Genomic DNA, 17,907 nt, shown 5'->3' on the forward strand with positions numbered 1-17,907 from the left:
TGTGAGACCTTCTATTTACACACACACACACACACATGCGCATGCGCGCACACACACACACACACACACACACACACACACACACAAGTATGTTTTCTTTATGGACACATTACTTGCCCTATCTTTAATACTGATGTTCCCTGGCTATCCACTCACGTGAACAAGCTATGAACTCTGTAGAGTTGAACTACATAATTACAGCCAGCTCTTAGAATCTCAACTGCCTCCCTCACCCATGCGGAATAAGTCTTAAGCAAACAGCCTGTCCACACTCCTGCAACTGTGATGAAACAAATACTAGTAGATGTGTGGGTGTTTGAAGAGAACCCCAAAACCAGACCCTGGAGAGACCTTCATTAGTTTATAATATTCAAAGGCTGATTGATGGGACATTATTCCCTCTATTAGGGCACAAGCCATTTTTTAAAGTGAGAAATGACATATTGGGTTAGCCAAAAAGTTTGCTTGTATTTTTCCATAGCAGCATATGGAAAAACACAAGCAAACTTTTTTGGCCAGCCTGGTATATCTAAACAGTTTACTACTTTCCACCAATCCAAAACATGTTTATACCCCTCCTCCACTAAATTAGTCTGACCGGAAAGAGTTAGAAGAGGTGAGCAGCATCTTAGTGGATTTAAGGTCTGGATGTTACCTTTAAGAGATCTTTGTTTTCATGAATCAGTTTCCCCTCCCCTTGCCTGCTTAGTCTTTGGAGTGAGTTAGATCAGGGTCCACCTCTCAGCTGTGTCTCTTGCTTGCTATGGGATCAAACATAGTTTCTTATTTGGAATATCTCAAAGTTCTGTTAGCCCAAAGTTACTGTAAAGAAGACATACCAGTGTGGTGTTTCAGTGTCCCTAAAGTCAAGAACCTGAGGCTCCAGTAGCTGCCATGTGCTTTAAAGATCCCTGTGAATTTCAGTGTCTTCATTTGTCCAAGACAGTAAGGTTTGTATTCTGTGAGGCAGCCATTGCAGATGCACCAGTAAGATTTTTCCATCAAGAGAAATCTTTTCATTCAGCTACAAACCATGCAAATCTTCCTGTTTGCTTTCTTTTGATCTGATGCCAGCAATTCCTGAGAAGCCTAAGCCAGGGACTGCACATAGCAGGGGCACAAAATCCTGACATTTCTTCTTTAATGGGCAACCTTGGCTCCGCAGCTCTCAGCTGGATTGGCTGAGACAGAGCTGGGCCGTGGTCACGTGGTCATGACTGTGACCAATGCCGTTCTTTTCTTTTCACAAGTGTCAGATCTGACAGACAATTAGAAAGCTTTCCTTGTCGATTCTATCTTCTCTGCTCCTTCATCATTCACTGGTATTATCCTCTTTCTCCCTTCAAGAAACCACTTGCACTCTTAACTCCATTTCAATGCCTGATCCTTGATTGATCCAAGCAGCACACACATTGAGATCTATTAATGTTTTAACAAATAAGATCGTGTTAAAAATGATTCTGTTTTCTCTTTCCTTTACCACTTTAGCTTTAGACTTGGGTAGGGTGAATGGGATGCTTAGGAGATCATATGTGTTGGTTTGACTGAAACAGTGCCAACTGATCCCTTTTGTCCAGATGTCTCTTCTGACCTAACATTTGCTACTATAAAACCTGTTTGGGAGACCATGCATTGTGGTCTCCCTAGTGATACATCTTTCATTCCTTCCATTTCTAAAATTTTAAATGCTCCTATATATTTCCAAAAGAGCTCAATATATCCATCAATGTGATGATGTTCTATCCATTCATATTGTCATTAAATTCTAGAAATATTTACTGAGTTTAATTCAGTACAATATTATAGACTGTAGGACTTGGATAAAAGACAGTAAATACTTGAGTAACATTTTAGATCAAGTTGTATTTTATTTTTAAAAAAATTTTTTAAATTTAAATTTATTTATTTTAATTGGAGGCTAATTACTTTACAATATTGTATTGGTTTTGCCATACATCCACATGAATCCACCACAGGTGTACACATGTTCCCAATCCTGAACCCCCCTATTTTATTGGCTAAAAGACTAATTTGAAAGATCGATTTTTCCTTGCTTTTCTATTTCACAAAGAGCATTTGTAATGGCTAGTCTACCATGACAGATCCTTCCTCCACTGGAGAAATAACATGCTGCTGCTGCTGCTGCTGCTGCTAAGTCGCTTCAGTCGTGTCCGACTCTGTGCGACCCCATAGACGGCAGCCCACCAGGCTCCCCCGTGCTACCCTTGGGTAAACTTCTCTGGGCAGCTGCAACCATAGTGCAGGTTGCTGACTTCAGCTAGATTATATTTGACAGATTGAAAGCTCACAGGTGCCTGAAGGAAACCAGACAACATTTGTCTTTCTTAGTAGGAGAATTGGAAGGATTTTAGTTGGCTGTGTTGTTTTTTTCGCTTAAACATGTTTTAATGGTACAGTCCCATACTACAAAAGTTACGTTGCCAGGTGATGGGCTGCTATGTGTAAAAGCATTACAGATTCTTTACATTATTCATAATTTTGGTGCAAATTCATTAAATAACCTTTCCTAGAATATTCACTTCTTTATATAATTCGAGAGACACTCTTAGGATGTTTCCATGTTTCTTGTGGTTTAAAAAAGCCTCCTTGTGTCCATTCCTCCACAAATCCTCATTTGCCCTTCCCATGGCAAAATCTGGGCTTCTCTGGTGGCTCAGAGGGTAAAGAATCTGCCTGCAATGTGGGTAGACATGAGTTCAATCCCTGGGTCAGAAAGATCACCTGGAGAAAGGAATGGTTATCCACTCCAGTATCTTTGCCTGGAGAATTCCTTGGACAGAGGAGCCTGGCAGGTTACAGTCCATGGGGTCACAAAGTGTCAGACATGTTTGAGTGACTAACACTTTCACTTTGGCAAAATCTAATAAGCAGGGTTCAAGTGGAATATCAGAGTATACTCATTTTTTATTGAAGTATAGTTTATGTACAATATTATGTTAGTTTCAGGTATATCGAATAGTGATTTGACATTTAAATAAATTAAAAATAGTCACAACAATAAGTCTAGTAACCATCTGTCACCATACAAAGTTATGACAGTATTCTCGACTATATTCTTTATGCTGTATATTACATCCCTATGACTTAATTTATTTTTATAACTGGAAGTCTGTAGTCTTAATCCACTTCACCTAAGGGAATACTCATTTTGAACACAATGGAACAATTGTTTCTGAAGTCAGCATCTACTTTGCATTCTAAGAGCTAGCTTGGCTAGATTCTACTTCAGCTGAAAGACTGGAAAAAAATGATACATGTCAAAAGATGAATAACCTAAAGACTGGTTATTCCAGAGACTAATTACATCTCTAACTATTCACTGCATTTAAATTCTCTCTTTAAATCAGGAAATGCTTGAAACTAACATAGTTGTATACTCAATTCTGTTTTGTTGTTGTTTATGCTATTCATTGGCCTCAGTTCTGAATTTCTACTTAGGGCACAAAACTTATTGTATAAAGGAAGACAGTTTAAAAGATTTTTAATATTACAAGGTGCCATGGTAGATTATCACTTAAATCTTTCAAGCAGTTGCCTTAAACTTTGTACAAATATCACTTTGATTATGGAGAAAGTATGAATTGTTTCACAGCATATGAGGTATGAATAAGGTTACAGTTAATCATTTTCCCCAAGTTAACTAAAATCAGCTCTAATCCCTACCTATAAGTCCTGCATCACTCTTTTGGGAGGACATCTCTTCACCTCTTCTACAAAGTCATTACTCAAGTCAGGAAAGTGGAAATCATTGTAGATGTTTCTAGCCAGAAGACATTTTTAAAAAGATTTTTTTGATGTGGACCAGTCTTTCAGAAGTCTTTATTGAATTTGTTACAATATTGCTTCTCTTTTACGTTTTGTTTTTTTGACCAAGAGGCATTTGAATCTTAGCTCACAGACCAGGGATCGAACTCACACCCCCTGCATTGGAAGGTGAAGTTTTAACCACTGGACCATCAAGGAAGTCCCCAGAAGGGATTTTTGATACAGGGAGACAGAGGCTTCCACAGACTTTGTCCTGCTACTGAAATGAACAAAGCAGAAAATGCAGCGATCAGAGGGGACTGTTACTCATCACCTCAAGCGTCTATAGGAGTCATATGACTCCCAGAGATGCTTGGAAGAGGCTGAGAAGCATCAAAACCCTGTCTGTTTCAGCCCAGCCCTTGCCTACAACTTCTATAGAAGAAATGGATTTTTCTTTTATTACGTTTTCCAAATTTTACACAAGACCCTTTCTATGGTGTCTTCTAAGCTAAAGACTTGTTCTCAAGGGGATCCTGAACATATACTTCTGGGATTTCTGTTTCTGAGGTGACATAGAAGAGCAAAAAGGATACAGATTCAGGGGATACAACATCTGACATCATATTGCCACCCTGGAAGGCACACATAGCCCCAGTAAGACAGCCTCCCATGTTTCTCATCACGATAGCCCATGGTCCTTAGTCCATGACTGTTTCCACTGCTCTTATATTTTGCTGTGACTTGCAGCTGCAGACAAGCAATCCCATTTACATGCCCACTTTTCTTTAGGTTTGGAGACCTTGGTCCAAGTCTCTTTGCAAGTGAACAAGATCATCCCAATGAGGCTATCTCTCTATAAAGAGTTCTCCCTTGGCTAAGTCAGCATTGGCCCACCTTGCAGGTTCCCTGGGCTGTGGAGTTAGGCTCCACCCTACTAACCAAGTCCTACCATCACCTGCTGCCCCATCACACTCCAGCCCCACCACCCACTACCAAGAACACTTCACGGTTTTCCCTCTGTCCCAATTGTGGAGTTACATCTAACATAGTTTAGAAAAAAATTTAAGCACAAAGATTGTTCTGACTGCTTTTTCAACAGTAATGTTTAATTGCATCCATGGGCCTCCCTATGCCCTCTCAACAGAAAACTCTGTTATAAGGTAGACTTCTGTTGCCGCTCACATGAAAATATCTCCTTCAGAGCCCTGAAACCCAAAACCTGATTAGCCTCCAGTAGAGGAAAAGGAACCCCAAACCTTAGGGAGAGAAACACCCAAATGGCTTCCTAGTGGGGTAAAAATCACTTTTCATTCTTTCCCAGTGAATATTCATCAGGGAGAGCTTGGTGCTGTTTCCCTTTAAGTCACCCCGTCACATCAAATTTGCAGTAAATCAACCTACCACGCTTGCTAGAGGATTGTCTTTTCCCATAGATGCTGAAGTGAAAAGCTCTCCTCTCAGGAAATCATTGTGGATCTAGGGCTGTGTCTGTCTCCCTGAACTTAACTGCTGTTAAAATAGGATGGATTCTTACTTTATGCTTGTCTCTTCAAGGAGAAATCAAAGCTCAGGGATCCCCATTATATGACTTTGTGAGGAGACCTAGTGATGTTCTTAGATGCAGGTATAGGGGGTAGTCACACTAGGTTTGGAGGATGGGAAAGGGCAGGAATTCTTAGAGCTCTTGCACAAGGGTTATTGTAAATGGCTCATTGGAGGGACCAATGAGTAAGGGAGAGAGTGAGCAAGCCACAGGGAGTTGATGGGCATGGAAGACAAAATGCTTAGGGCAACTGAGCTGAGTAAGAGGCTGCAGAGCATCCATGTATGAAGAATTAGAATCCTGAAAAGTACATATTCATACCTGACCAATAGGGAGAGACGGAAAAGAAGAATTCAGGATCAGAAACTTGATTGATTTGTAGAAGTGGAGCAGGTACAAAGTCTTGAGATGAAGCCCAGACTTGAAGCTAAGCAGGAGGAATTCAGAGGGTCTAATGCCAACCTATGGGATATCCCTACGGATAAACACCATAGTGGAAAATCACAGAACAGGCCAAGTGCAGAAATATACAAAAGTGAGTAGGTTAACACCCATCCAGAAAGTCCACCAGTAGAAAAGGGGACTCCTTTGGGATTTCCCTCAAGGTCCAATGGTTAAGACTTTGTGCTTAAAAAAAAAAAAAAAAAGACTCCATGCTTCCACTGTAGGAGGGATGGTTCGATCCCTAGTCGGGAAACTAAGATCCCAGCTGCCATGGCACAACCAAAAAGAAAAAGAAAGAAGGACTCCAACTGCTTGGTTGGGGTTCAGATGGATATCATAATCTCTGAGAAGATAGGGCAGGCGTAACCATGACAGAAAGCCATGCCTAGATGATTATGGTATAGGACAGATTACTGGTTCAAAGACTCATGTCATAATTTATTCACTACTAGAAGAGTACAAAATGTCCTAAAAATAAAAAAGAGTTTCAGTTGTGAGAATCAGGAATAGAGCCATAATTGAAATGACAAAATTAATAATACAATAACTAGTTATTACATAATAACTAATAATATAGTAATATGGTAATAATATAACTGTAGACATATTACCATGTTCCAAGAACTCTGCTTTATCTTTTTCATATTATTTCCTTTAGTCATTATAAATACGAGTGACATAGGTTTTTTATCTGATTTAACAGACCGAAGTCCCAGGGAGTTAAATTATCAAAATCACACACCTTGTAAGGGACAGAGCCATGAATTGAACTCAAGGCTCTCTTATTTCAATTATGATTAAATGCGAAGCACAGAATTGAGCTTGATTTCCCTCAGTCATTGCAGTGACCAAGAATATTTTCCAAACGTGGCTGCAGCATGGTTTTCTGCAATGTCACTTTACCCCTCCCCCATTAAAAAGAGTCCATTTCTCCACTCCCTTGACCTGGGCATAGAATATGGCAGAAGTGATGTTGTCCCACTTCAGGATTCAGTTCTTAACTGCCTAGAAATTTCCACTTACAGCCTCTTGGAATGTGTACTCCTGGGAATGCTCCATCACAGAACACAACCACTGTGCTGCAGGAAGCCTAAGGCACATGGAAAAAGTCACATGTAGCCCAATTGACAGCTCTAGCTAGGTCCTTGCTGACATCCAGAATCAACTGTCAGGATTTATAGTGGGCTGTTGTGGCCATCCAGTCTAATCGAACCTTTTGATGACTCTAGCCTCAGCGGCCATTTGTATGACTGAACTGCATGAGAACTGTCCAGATGAGCCCAGAATAGTGTGAACTAACAATATACTATTCTTTCTAACCACTAAGGTTTGGAATAATTTGTTATATAGTAAAAGATGAGACTGCAATACAAGGTAAAATGTGATCATGACTATTGAGAATGAGCCTGGACATGAGGGTTGGATGTTGGGGATTAGGGGGGTGGAGGATAGGGGAGACTGTAAAGTTACTACATGATACCTCAGTTACTTTTAAGTTTGGAGTAGAAGATGAGTAAGGTAATTAACATGCAATTTTGTACTGGTTACTTAACTTCATTGTGATAGTTGTCCTGCTAGTTTTCTATGCACATAAAAAATTACTATGAACTTAGTCACTTAAAACACATATAATCTCACAGTTTCCATGCATCAGGAATCTGGACAGAATTTAGCTGGATCCTTTACTCAGAGTCTTGCAAGCCTACAATCAAGGTGTTGGCCAGACTGTGTTCTCATCTGGAGCTTGGGAGCCTCTTCCTGACTTACCTGGTTGTTGGCAGAATTCAATTCCATGTGACTGTAGGGCTGTGGTTCTTGGTTTCTAGAGGCCACCTGCAGTGCCCTGCCACATGGCACTCTTCAGGAACTCACTTCTTCAGACCCAGTGGGAGGGTATCTTTAGTGCATGCTAGCAACAGAGATAGACGCATGGATGGCTGGATAAGATAGATGGAAAGAAAATGTTTATATTAAAATAACATAACCACGGAAGTGACACCCTTTACCTTTGCCATATTTCACTTTCTTTTGGCCATGCCACACGGCTTCTGGAATCTAAATTCCACAACCAGAGATTGAACCCATGCCCCCTGCAGTGGAGTTTTAATCACTGGTCTGCTGGGGGAGTCCCCACCTTTGCCATATTCTATTTATTAGCAGCAACTTAAAAGGTTTGGGTCTGCCTACACCCAAGGGAGGAGATTACTCATGAAACCAACACTGGGATCACTTGAGGATCTGTCCCCAACAGTTTCTCTTCCTTAATATATTCAGCACTCAATATTCATTCATCTGCTCATCCATCCATCCATTCATTCGTTCTCTAGACATGCTCGCTTAGAACCTTGGCATTTACTTTTCCCTCTATCTGGAACACTTCCCCAGAAATTTACACACCTGCTTCTTTCTTCAGGTTTTTGTTCAACTGCCACCTCATTTGTGAAGGCTTTCCTAGACCAGCCTGTCCACAACAGCTGATCTTGGGCCCTCTTATCCTGCTTCATTTTTCTTAATAACTCTTACAAAAATTTGATATATACATGTTTACAGCTTTGTTTCTCCCACCACAGTTTATTCACTACTGAAATCCCCAAACCTGAAACCATGCCTAGCCATAGCTGGAACTCAATAAATAATTGCTAAATAAATAAATATTGCTAAATGAATAAATAAATAAATAAGTGAATGAATGAACAAACAAGTGACTGTTTATTGAACACCTACATATATGAAAGATGGCGCTAACTGCTTTAGGGACCTGAATAGTTTGAGCTATGAAAGAAAGAGTTTGCTAGGAGAGTACTAAAACTTGAGCCAGAGAATGAAGATTTTGGAACAAAAAGGTATTTAAAAATCAAAACCAATCTGGAGCAACTTAAAGGAGGTATCAGAAATTTCTGAAATTCCCAGAGAAAGCACAAATTAAAACTGAGGCAGCTGGAATTACTGTTTGACTGAAGACAGGCTCTCCGAAAATTACAACTGTCTCAAAACAAAAATGGAAAGCAAATCATTTCGACAGCAGTGGTTTCAAGATTCACTGTTCTCAGAGGCTGAGTTATTAAGAAGACCACTAATTTTGGCAGTATTAAAAAGTGCTTTACCTGAGGCCTGGTGCAGTATGCTAGTTTTAATTGTTCCAGTGGATGAGATAGCTTCTTGTAGATGCCACTTGACAGGTCCTGGATCATCTTGAGATGTTTTCTAGAGCTGTGTATGATGTTGCAGGTGTGAGTATTGTTCCAATGAGAAGACATTGAAAAGATTGATTTTCAGATGTGGATCCATGTTGAAAAGAATATGAAGGTATTATTTAGAAGCAAATTTTGGAGCTCACAGTAGCTAAAATGAAGAATATTCCTGAGAAATAGAAGAGTGTGCAGGGACAAAAATTTAGTCCTTTAAAGCTATTCTTGGCAATGAGGAGTGAGAATGCAAGCAACAGGATGGTATAGTTCAGTGATAAATCATAAATAAAAAACAGTCCACAAGAGGAGAGGACATGGGTCAGTTCCCTTATGTTTCCAGTCTTATTTTTTGATGGTGGGGATCACACCCAAAATGTCAGAATACCCATGGATTGTCAGAGCAGCAAGAGTAGAACTGAGTGGCCCACAGCACTTCTTTCCTTAGCAAAAGAAAAGCATGATTCCAGTTTGCAAGTATGAAATCAGTTTGCACTTTGGCTTTCAGCTAACTGCCTAGCTTCCACTATCCCTTGCCACTGACAAGAAGGGCAGAGGACAGCTAATTGAAACAACAGTGTAAGAATTATGAGTGGGTGATGGTAGGGAAGTAAAATTAATTTCACTGTAAACACTGCATATATTGCCAAAGCACAGTGGAACTACCTGTGCACGGCCTGGTGCCAACCAGACACAGCATCTATCTGGCAGAGAAATGCAGTAACTAAAAGGATTGGTGGCCAAGTAGGCACGCCCAGCTGTATGACATCTGGGTGCCAAAGCCTTGTATGTTGCAATCAGCTGTTAAACGATCATAGATTGGAAGTAATTGCTATTTCTGCAAAATATAATATGTTTTTGCAATTTGGCAGTGCCAAATTTTAAAGCAACAGTGCCAGTGAAAGTGATATTTGGCAATGTTGGGATCTATGCGTGGAAAAAAGAAAGATGGCTCACTGAAAGTGTTTTTGTCACATAGACAATACGTGTATGTCAGATTTGCCAAAAGAACATTTAAGTTACATTTAAGTTATCTCCGCCTCCTGGAGATAACAGATCGATAGGTCCAAGATTCAGAATCTATATAGTTTCTTTAATACCAAGTGATTCTGATGGGCATTTTGGAGAACCTTGAAAACAAATGACATGAAGGAAGTTTACATGTCCTGTGTAAATAAAAGATTTAAAGATGTTTAAGAAACAAATGAATGTTATAATCTAGGGTTATATAATACTTTGGCTTCAAATGACAGAAGCTCACTGAATTGAAGATCTTAGAGGGCAGATTCTGGTTCAGTACAAAGAGGAACCCTCTCAAAATTTGAGCCAGTAAAAAACCGTGATCAAAAATTAATAAATAAGAACCATGATCAAGGGGGTTGATAAAAGTAGGGACCAGACTTCTGTCACATATACAATTGCACTCATCTCACACACTAGTAAAGTAACGCTTAAAATTCTCCAAGCCAGGCTTCAGCAATACGTGAACCGTGAACTTCCAGATGTTCAAGCTGAATTTAGAAAAGACAGAGGAACCAGAGATCAAATCGCCAACATCTGTTGGATCATGGAAAAAGCAAGAGAGTTCCAGAAAAACATCTGTTTTTTGCTTTATTGACTATGCTAAAACCTTTGACTGTGTGGATCACAATAAACTGTGGAAAATTCTGAAAGAGATGGGAATACCAGACCACCTGATCTGCGTCTTGAGGATCTTGTATGCAGGTTAGGAAGCAACAGTTAGAACTGGACATATAACAACAGACGGGTTCCAAATAGAAAAAGGAGTACGTCAAGGCTGTATATTGTCACCCTGCTTATTTAACTTCTATGCAGAGTACATCATGAGAAAGGCTGGGCTGGATGAAGCACAAGCTGGAATCAAGATTGCTGGGAGAAATATCAATAACTTCAGATATGCAGATGACACCACCCTTATGGCAGAAAGTGAAGAAGAACTAAAGGGCCTCTTGATGAAAGTGAAAGAGAGTGAGAAAGTTGGCTTAAAGCTCAACATTCAGAAAATGAAGATCATGGCATCTGGTCCCATCACTTCATGGCAAATGGATGGGGAAACAATGGCTGACTTTATTTTTCTGGGCTCCAAAATCACTGCAGATGGTGATTGCAGCAATGAAATTAAAAGACACTTATTCCTTGGAAGGAAAGTTGTGACCAACCTAGATAGCATATTCAAAAGCAGAGACATTACTTTGCTAACAAAGGTCTGTGTAGTCAAGGCTATGGTTTTTCCAGTGGTCATGTATGGATGTGAGAGTTGCACTATAAAGAAAGCTGAGCACCGAAGAATTGATGCTTTTGAGCTGTGGTGTTGGAGAAGACTCTTGAGAGTCCCTTGGACTGCAAGGAGATCCAACCTGTCCATCCTAAGGGAGATCAGTCCTGGGTGTTCATTGGAAGGACTGATATTGAAGCTGAAACTCCAATACTTTGGCCACCTGATGTGAAGAACTGACTCATTTGAAAAGACCCTGATGCTGGGAGGGATTGAGGGCAGGAGGAAAAGGGGACGACAGAGGATGAGATGGCTGGATGGCATCACTGACTCGATGGACATGGGTTTGGGTGGACTCTGGCAGTTGGTGATGGACAGGGAGGCCTGGCGTGCTGAGATTCATGGGGTCACAAAGAGTCGGACATGACTGAGTAACTGAACTGAATGGAATACTAGCTTCTGGTGGCAATGAGTATGTTTTTGTCACTTGTCTTGGATTTGTCCAAGAGCTATGAGAAGAATTTTATCAATAGAACTTGTACCCTTTAATCCCTCTCACCCACTTTCTGCCTCCACTGTTCTCCTGTTCCTGCTTTTTCTATATCACTATCACCCTTCCTCTCACCAAATTACGAAAATACTTTTTAGTGATGTTAATTGTTTATAGTCATCAAATGCTTGCTGTTTATCACATAACTTAGGTGTCACATTTGATTCTCACAAAAACCCTATGAGCTAGGTAATTTTCTTATCTAATTTTACAGATGTAGAACCTGAGGCACAGTGAAGATCAATTATTTTCTCCAGGACATGTGACTAATAAGGTGTGCGATTGGTCTATGATTTCCAGTAGTCACATTCTAGAGCCAGGACACATGAATAGTTCACTGCACAATCTCTCTTACCAGATGTCCATGGAACATTTGGCATCACTGACCTCTCTCTTTGAAATACTCTGAGTTTCTATAACACCATAGTTTCAAGGTCTTCCCTTTACTATTCTGCTATTCTGTTCCTAGTTTCCTTTTCTAACTCCTCCTCCCTTAACTGGAGAAGAAATGGCAACCTGCCCCAGTATTCGTGCCTGGAGAATCCCATCGACAGAGGAGCCTGGTGGGCTACAGTCCATGAGATCGCAAAGAGTTGGGCATGACTGAGCGAGTAACATGCAACACAACAACCTCGCTTAACAAAACAATAGCTTTCTTGTATCTATGGTCATCATTCCCCTCTCTCTATAGATATCTTAATGCATTCTTCTCGTTTTTTCCAATAGAATCTACATACATTGGGCTTTGGAGTTCACATCTTTAGTCTAGGCCACTTTTATGAGATTTTGTAAACATATTTGAAGCCCCTACATCACTGCCTCCTAAGCAACTTACAATTAAGCTGTTAAAAGCACAATTCTTGATTTCCAACCTCTCTTTTATGAAATGAGGTGAGGAGGAACTTCACAGTCATCCTCAACACCCTTCTCTCCCAGTACACCTACACCCAATCCATCATTATGTCTGAGTCCATCCTACTTTTACAATATTTGGAATCTGTTCACCTCTTTCTAATCTATTGCAACTAATCTAGCACAAGTCCATCTCTCATTCAACTGTTATAAGAAGAAAACTTATTAGCTTTTTTTTTTTTTTTCTCTTTTGGCCAAACCATGCAACATGTGGGATCTCAGTTACCCAACCGGGGATTGACCCGTGCACCCTGCACTGGAAGCACAGAGTCTTAACCACTGGACCACCAAAGAAGTCCATATTAGCTCTTTGCTTAGATTTTTTTTTCCTCCCCCAAGTGGCCCTTCTTACCCAGAAAGCTAGTTCTGAGTGTTGTTCCCATCTCCATGCTGAATGTGTTCCTTCAGGCTTAGGCTGAGAATGATTCTTCCCCCATAAACATAATTTTTTTATTACTGTATAGCATTCAAGTGTATAGTTAAACACAGTTTAATTATTTTCCTGTTTAAGTTGTTACTACTTTTCAAAACTTAATAGACTTTATCTTTTAGAGAAGTTTTAGGTTGACATAGACATGGAGAAAAAAATCAACATTCACATATACTACCTCTTCTGTTAATATGGTACCTTTATTACAATCAATGAACCAATATCAATACATTATTATTAATTAAAGCCCATTGTTTATTTTGGGGCTCACTATTTAAATTGTAGTCTTATGAGTTTTAACAAATGCATGATGTCATGTATTCACCGTGACCATATCATATTGGAGTTTCACTGCCTTTAAATCTCCTGTGTTTCACCTATCTTTTTAACTTTATTTTTCTTTATTGAAATGTAGTTGATTAAAAATATTACATTAGTTTCAGGTGTACAGTATACTGATTCAGTATTTTTACAGAATTTAACTCAGATGACCATTATATCTACTACTGTGGGCAAAAATCCCTTAGAAGAAATGGAGTAGCCATCATAGTCAACAAAAGAGTATGAAATGCAGTACTTGGATGTAGTCTCAAAAATGACAGAATGATCTCTGTTCATTTCCAAGGCAAACTATTCAGTATCACAGTAATCCAAGTCTATGCCCTGACCAGTAATGCTGAAGAAGCTGAAGTTGAACGGTTCTATGAAGACCTACAAGACTTTTTAGAACTAACACCCCCAAAAGATGTCCTTTTCATTATAGGGGAGTGGAATGCAAAGTAGGAAGTCAAGAAACACCTGGAGTAACAGGAAAATTTGGCCTTGGAGTACAGAATGAAGCAGGGTAAAGGCTAACAGAGTTTTGCCAAGAGAACGCACTGGTCATAGCAAACACCCTCTTCCAACAACACAAAAGAAGACTCTACACATGGACATCACCAGATGGTCAACACTGAAATCAGATTGATTATATTCTTTGCAGCCAAAGATGGAGAAGCTCTATACAGTCAGCAAAAACAAGACTGGGAGCTGACTGTGGCTCAGATCATGTACTCCTTATTGCCAAAATCAGACTTGAAAAAAGGAGAGAAAACCACTAGACCATTCAGGTATGACCTAAATCAAATCCCTTATGATTTATACAATGGAAGTGAGAAATAGATTTAAGGGACTAGATCTGATAGAGTGCCTGATGAGCTATGGACAGAGGTTCATGACATTGTACACAAGACAGGGATCACGACCATCCCCAAGAAAAAGAAATGCACAAAAGCAAAATGGCTGTCTCAGGAGGCTTTACAAATAGCTGTGAAAAGAAGAGAAACAAAAAGCAAAGGGGAAAAGGAAAGTTATGCCCATTTGAATGCAGAGTTCCAAAGAATAGCAAGTAGAGATAAGAAAGCCTTCCTCAGCGATCAGTGCAAAGAAATAGAGGACTACAATAGAATGGAAAAGACTAGAGATCTCTTCAAGAAAATTAGAGATACCAAGGGAACATTTCATGCAAAGATGGGCTCAATAAAGGACAGAAATGGTATGAACCTAACAGAAGCAGAGATATTAAGAAGATGTGGCAAGAATACACAGAAGAACTGTACAAAAAAGATCTTCACGACCCAGATAACCATAATGGTGTGATCACTCACCTAGAGCCAGACATCCTGGAATTGTGAAGTCAAGTGGGCTTTATGAAGCATTACTATGAACAAAGCTAGTGGAGGTGATGGAATTCCAGCTGAGCTATTTCAAAACCTGAAAGATGATGCTGTGAAAGTGCTGCACTCAATATGCCAGCAAATTTGGAAAACTCAGCAGTGGCCACAGGATTGGGAAAGGTCAGTTTTCATTCCAATCCCAAAGAAAGGCAATGCCAAAGAATGCTCAAACTACCGCACAATTGCACTCATGTCACATGCTAGTAAAGTAATGCTCAAAATTCTCCAAGCCAGACTTCAACAGTACGTGAACTGTGAACTTCCAGATGTTCAAGCTGGATTTAGAAAAGGCAGAGGAACCAGAGATCAAATTGCCAACGTCCACTGGATCATCGAGAAAGCAAGAGAGTTCCAGAAAAACATCTATTTCTGTTTTATTGACTATGCCAAAGCCTTTGACTGTGTGGATCACAATAAACTGTGGAAAATGCTGAGAGAGATGGGAATACCAGACCACCTGACCTGCCTCTTGAGAAATCTGTATGCAGGTCAGGAAGCAACAGTTAGAACTAGACATGGAAAAATAGACTGGTTCCAAATAGGGAAAGGAGTACGTCAAGGCTGTATATTGTCACCCTGCTTATTCAACTTACATGCAGAGTACATCATGAGAAATGCTGGGCTGGAAGAAGCACAAGCTGGAATCAAGATTGCCAGGAGAAATATTAATAACCTCAGATATGCAGATGCTGCTGCTGCTAAGTCACTCAGTCGTGTCCGACTCTGCGACCCCATAGACAGCAGCCCACCAGGCTCCCCCGCCCCTGGGGTTCTCCAGGCAAGAACACAGGAGTGGTTTGCCATTTCCTTCTCCAGTGCATGAAAGTGAAAGGTGAAAGTGAAGTCACTCAGTCGTGTCCGACTTTTCATGACCCCATGGACCGCTGCCTACCAGGCTCCTCTGTCCATGGGGTTTTCCAAGCAAGAGTACTGGAGTGGGGTGCCATTGCCCTCACCCTTATGGCAGTAAGTGATGAAAAACTAAAGAGCCTCTTGATGAAAGTGAAAAAGGACAGTGAAAAATTTGGCTTAAAGCTCAACATTCAGAAAACTAAGATCATGGCATCCAATCCCATCATTTCATGGCAAATACATCAGGAAACAGCGCCAGACTTTGTTTTGGGAGGTTCCAAAATCACTGCAGATGGTGACTGCAGCCATGAAATTAAATGATGCTTACTCCTTGGAAGGAAAGTTATAATCAACTTAGCATATTCAAAAGCAGAGACATTACTTTGTCAACAAATGTCCATCTAGTCAAGGCTATGGTTTTTCCAGTGTTCATGTATGGATGTGAGAGTTGGACTATAGAGAAAGCTGAGCGCCAAAGAATTGATGCTTTTGAACTGTGGTGTTGGAGAAGATTCTTGATAGTTCCTTGGACAGCAAGGAAATCCAACCAGTCCATCCTAAAAGAAATCAGTCCTGAATATTCATTGGAAGTACTGATGCTGAAGCTGAACCTCCAATACTTTGGCCACCTGATGTGAAGAGCTGAGTCATTTGTAAAGACCCTGATGCTGGGAACGATTGAAGGCAGGAGGAGAAGGGGATGACAGAGGATGAGATGGTTAAATGGCATCACCAACTTAATGTACATGAATTTGAGTAAACTCTGGGAGTTGGGGGTGGACAGGGAGGCCTGTTGTGCTGTATTCCATGGGTCTCAAAGAGACTGAGCAACTGAACTGAACAGAATATCCTCAATTAAAAATAACTACAAGATAATGGCTATAACCCTATGCTATAGAATATATCCCTGTTGCTTATCTATTTTATACATAATAGCTTGTATTTCTTAATCCCCAACTGCTATGTTGCTGGTCCTCTCTTCCCTCTCCTCAATAGTGACCACTATTTGTTTTCTATACCTTTGAGCCTGTTTTCATTTTGCTCTGTTTTATTTTTTTAGATTCCATATGTAAATGGTATCATACAGTATTTGCCTTTCTCTGATTTATTTCACTAAGCACAATATTCTCAATGTCCATCCACATTGCTGCAAAAGGGAGAATTTCATTACTGTGAGTAATACTCCCTTATGTATTCATAGCAGAGTATGAATAGCTTCATTACCTATCTGTTCATCTGTTTTTGTTTTATTTTGTTTTTATTGGAGTATAGTTGCTTTACAGTGCTGCGTTAGTTTCTGCTGTACAGCCAAGTGAATCAGTCATATGTATACATGTATCCCCTCTTTTGAGGATTCCCTTCCTATTTAAGTGACCATTAAGAGCACTGAGTAGAGTTCCCTGTGCTATGTTCATCCTTCCTTCTTCCCGAACCTTTTGGCAACCACAGATCTTTTCACTCCCTATTTAGATTCTTCCCAACCCTGTCTCCCTCCTCATCTACAAACACACTTACTCTCCAGGCACAATCACAAGGACTGATCTCTCCAAACACAGTCTTTGAAGAAAGATAGACCTGGCCCTATAATTTCCCTCTTCCTCATAGAATTTTAGAGCTCTGAGGAATCTTTGTTATTGCTGTTGAGTCTTTGAGTCATGTCTGACTCTTTTGCAACCCCATGTACTGTAACCTGACAGGCTCCTCTGTCTATGGGATTCTCCAGGCAAGAATACTGGAGTGGGTTGCCGTTTCTTCCTACAGGGGATCTTCCCTACCCAGGAATCAAAACTGCGTCTCCTGGCAGGTGGATTCTTTACCACTGAACCACCAAGGAAGCCCCTTAAGCGATCTTAGAGGCTATTTAATCCAATTTCTTTGTCCTTCACTATCTTTTGTGCTATTTATCATTCTGTTTTTTGTGACTGGAGCTGGAAGGAGGTATGAGAAGGAAGCAACATGGCATTTTAATTTGTATAATAAGTACAAAAAGTAAACAGAATTATACAGAGCTGGAGACCCAGGGCACCTTAGTATAGTCCTGTCAATCCAATCAGGCCTGCTTAGACCAGTGGCATGTTGGCCTGTGATTTCACATCCCCAGGTCCATGCAGAAGAAGAGTTAGAGGGCAAAGGCCCAGGTAAATATTACCTGGTGTGATGTTTAATTTTATGTGTCAACATGATTGGGCCACAGTACCCATGTATTTGATCAAACATTATTCTAGATATTTCCATGAAAGTGATTTTTTTTCCCAGATGAGATTAACATTTA

The sequence above is a fragment of the Ovis aries genome, chromosome X, assembly GCF_016772045.2.
Source record: "Ovis aries strain OAR_USU_Benz2616 breed Rambouillet chromosome X, ARS-UI_Ramb_v3.0, whole genome shotgun sequence".
Taxonomy (NCBI): domain Eukaryota; kingdom Metazoa; phylum Chordata; class Mammalia; order Artiodactyla; family Bovidae; genus Ovis; species Ovis aries.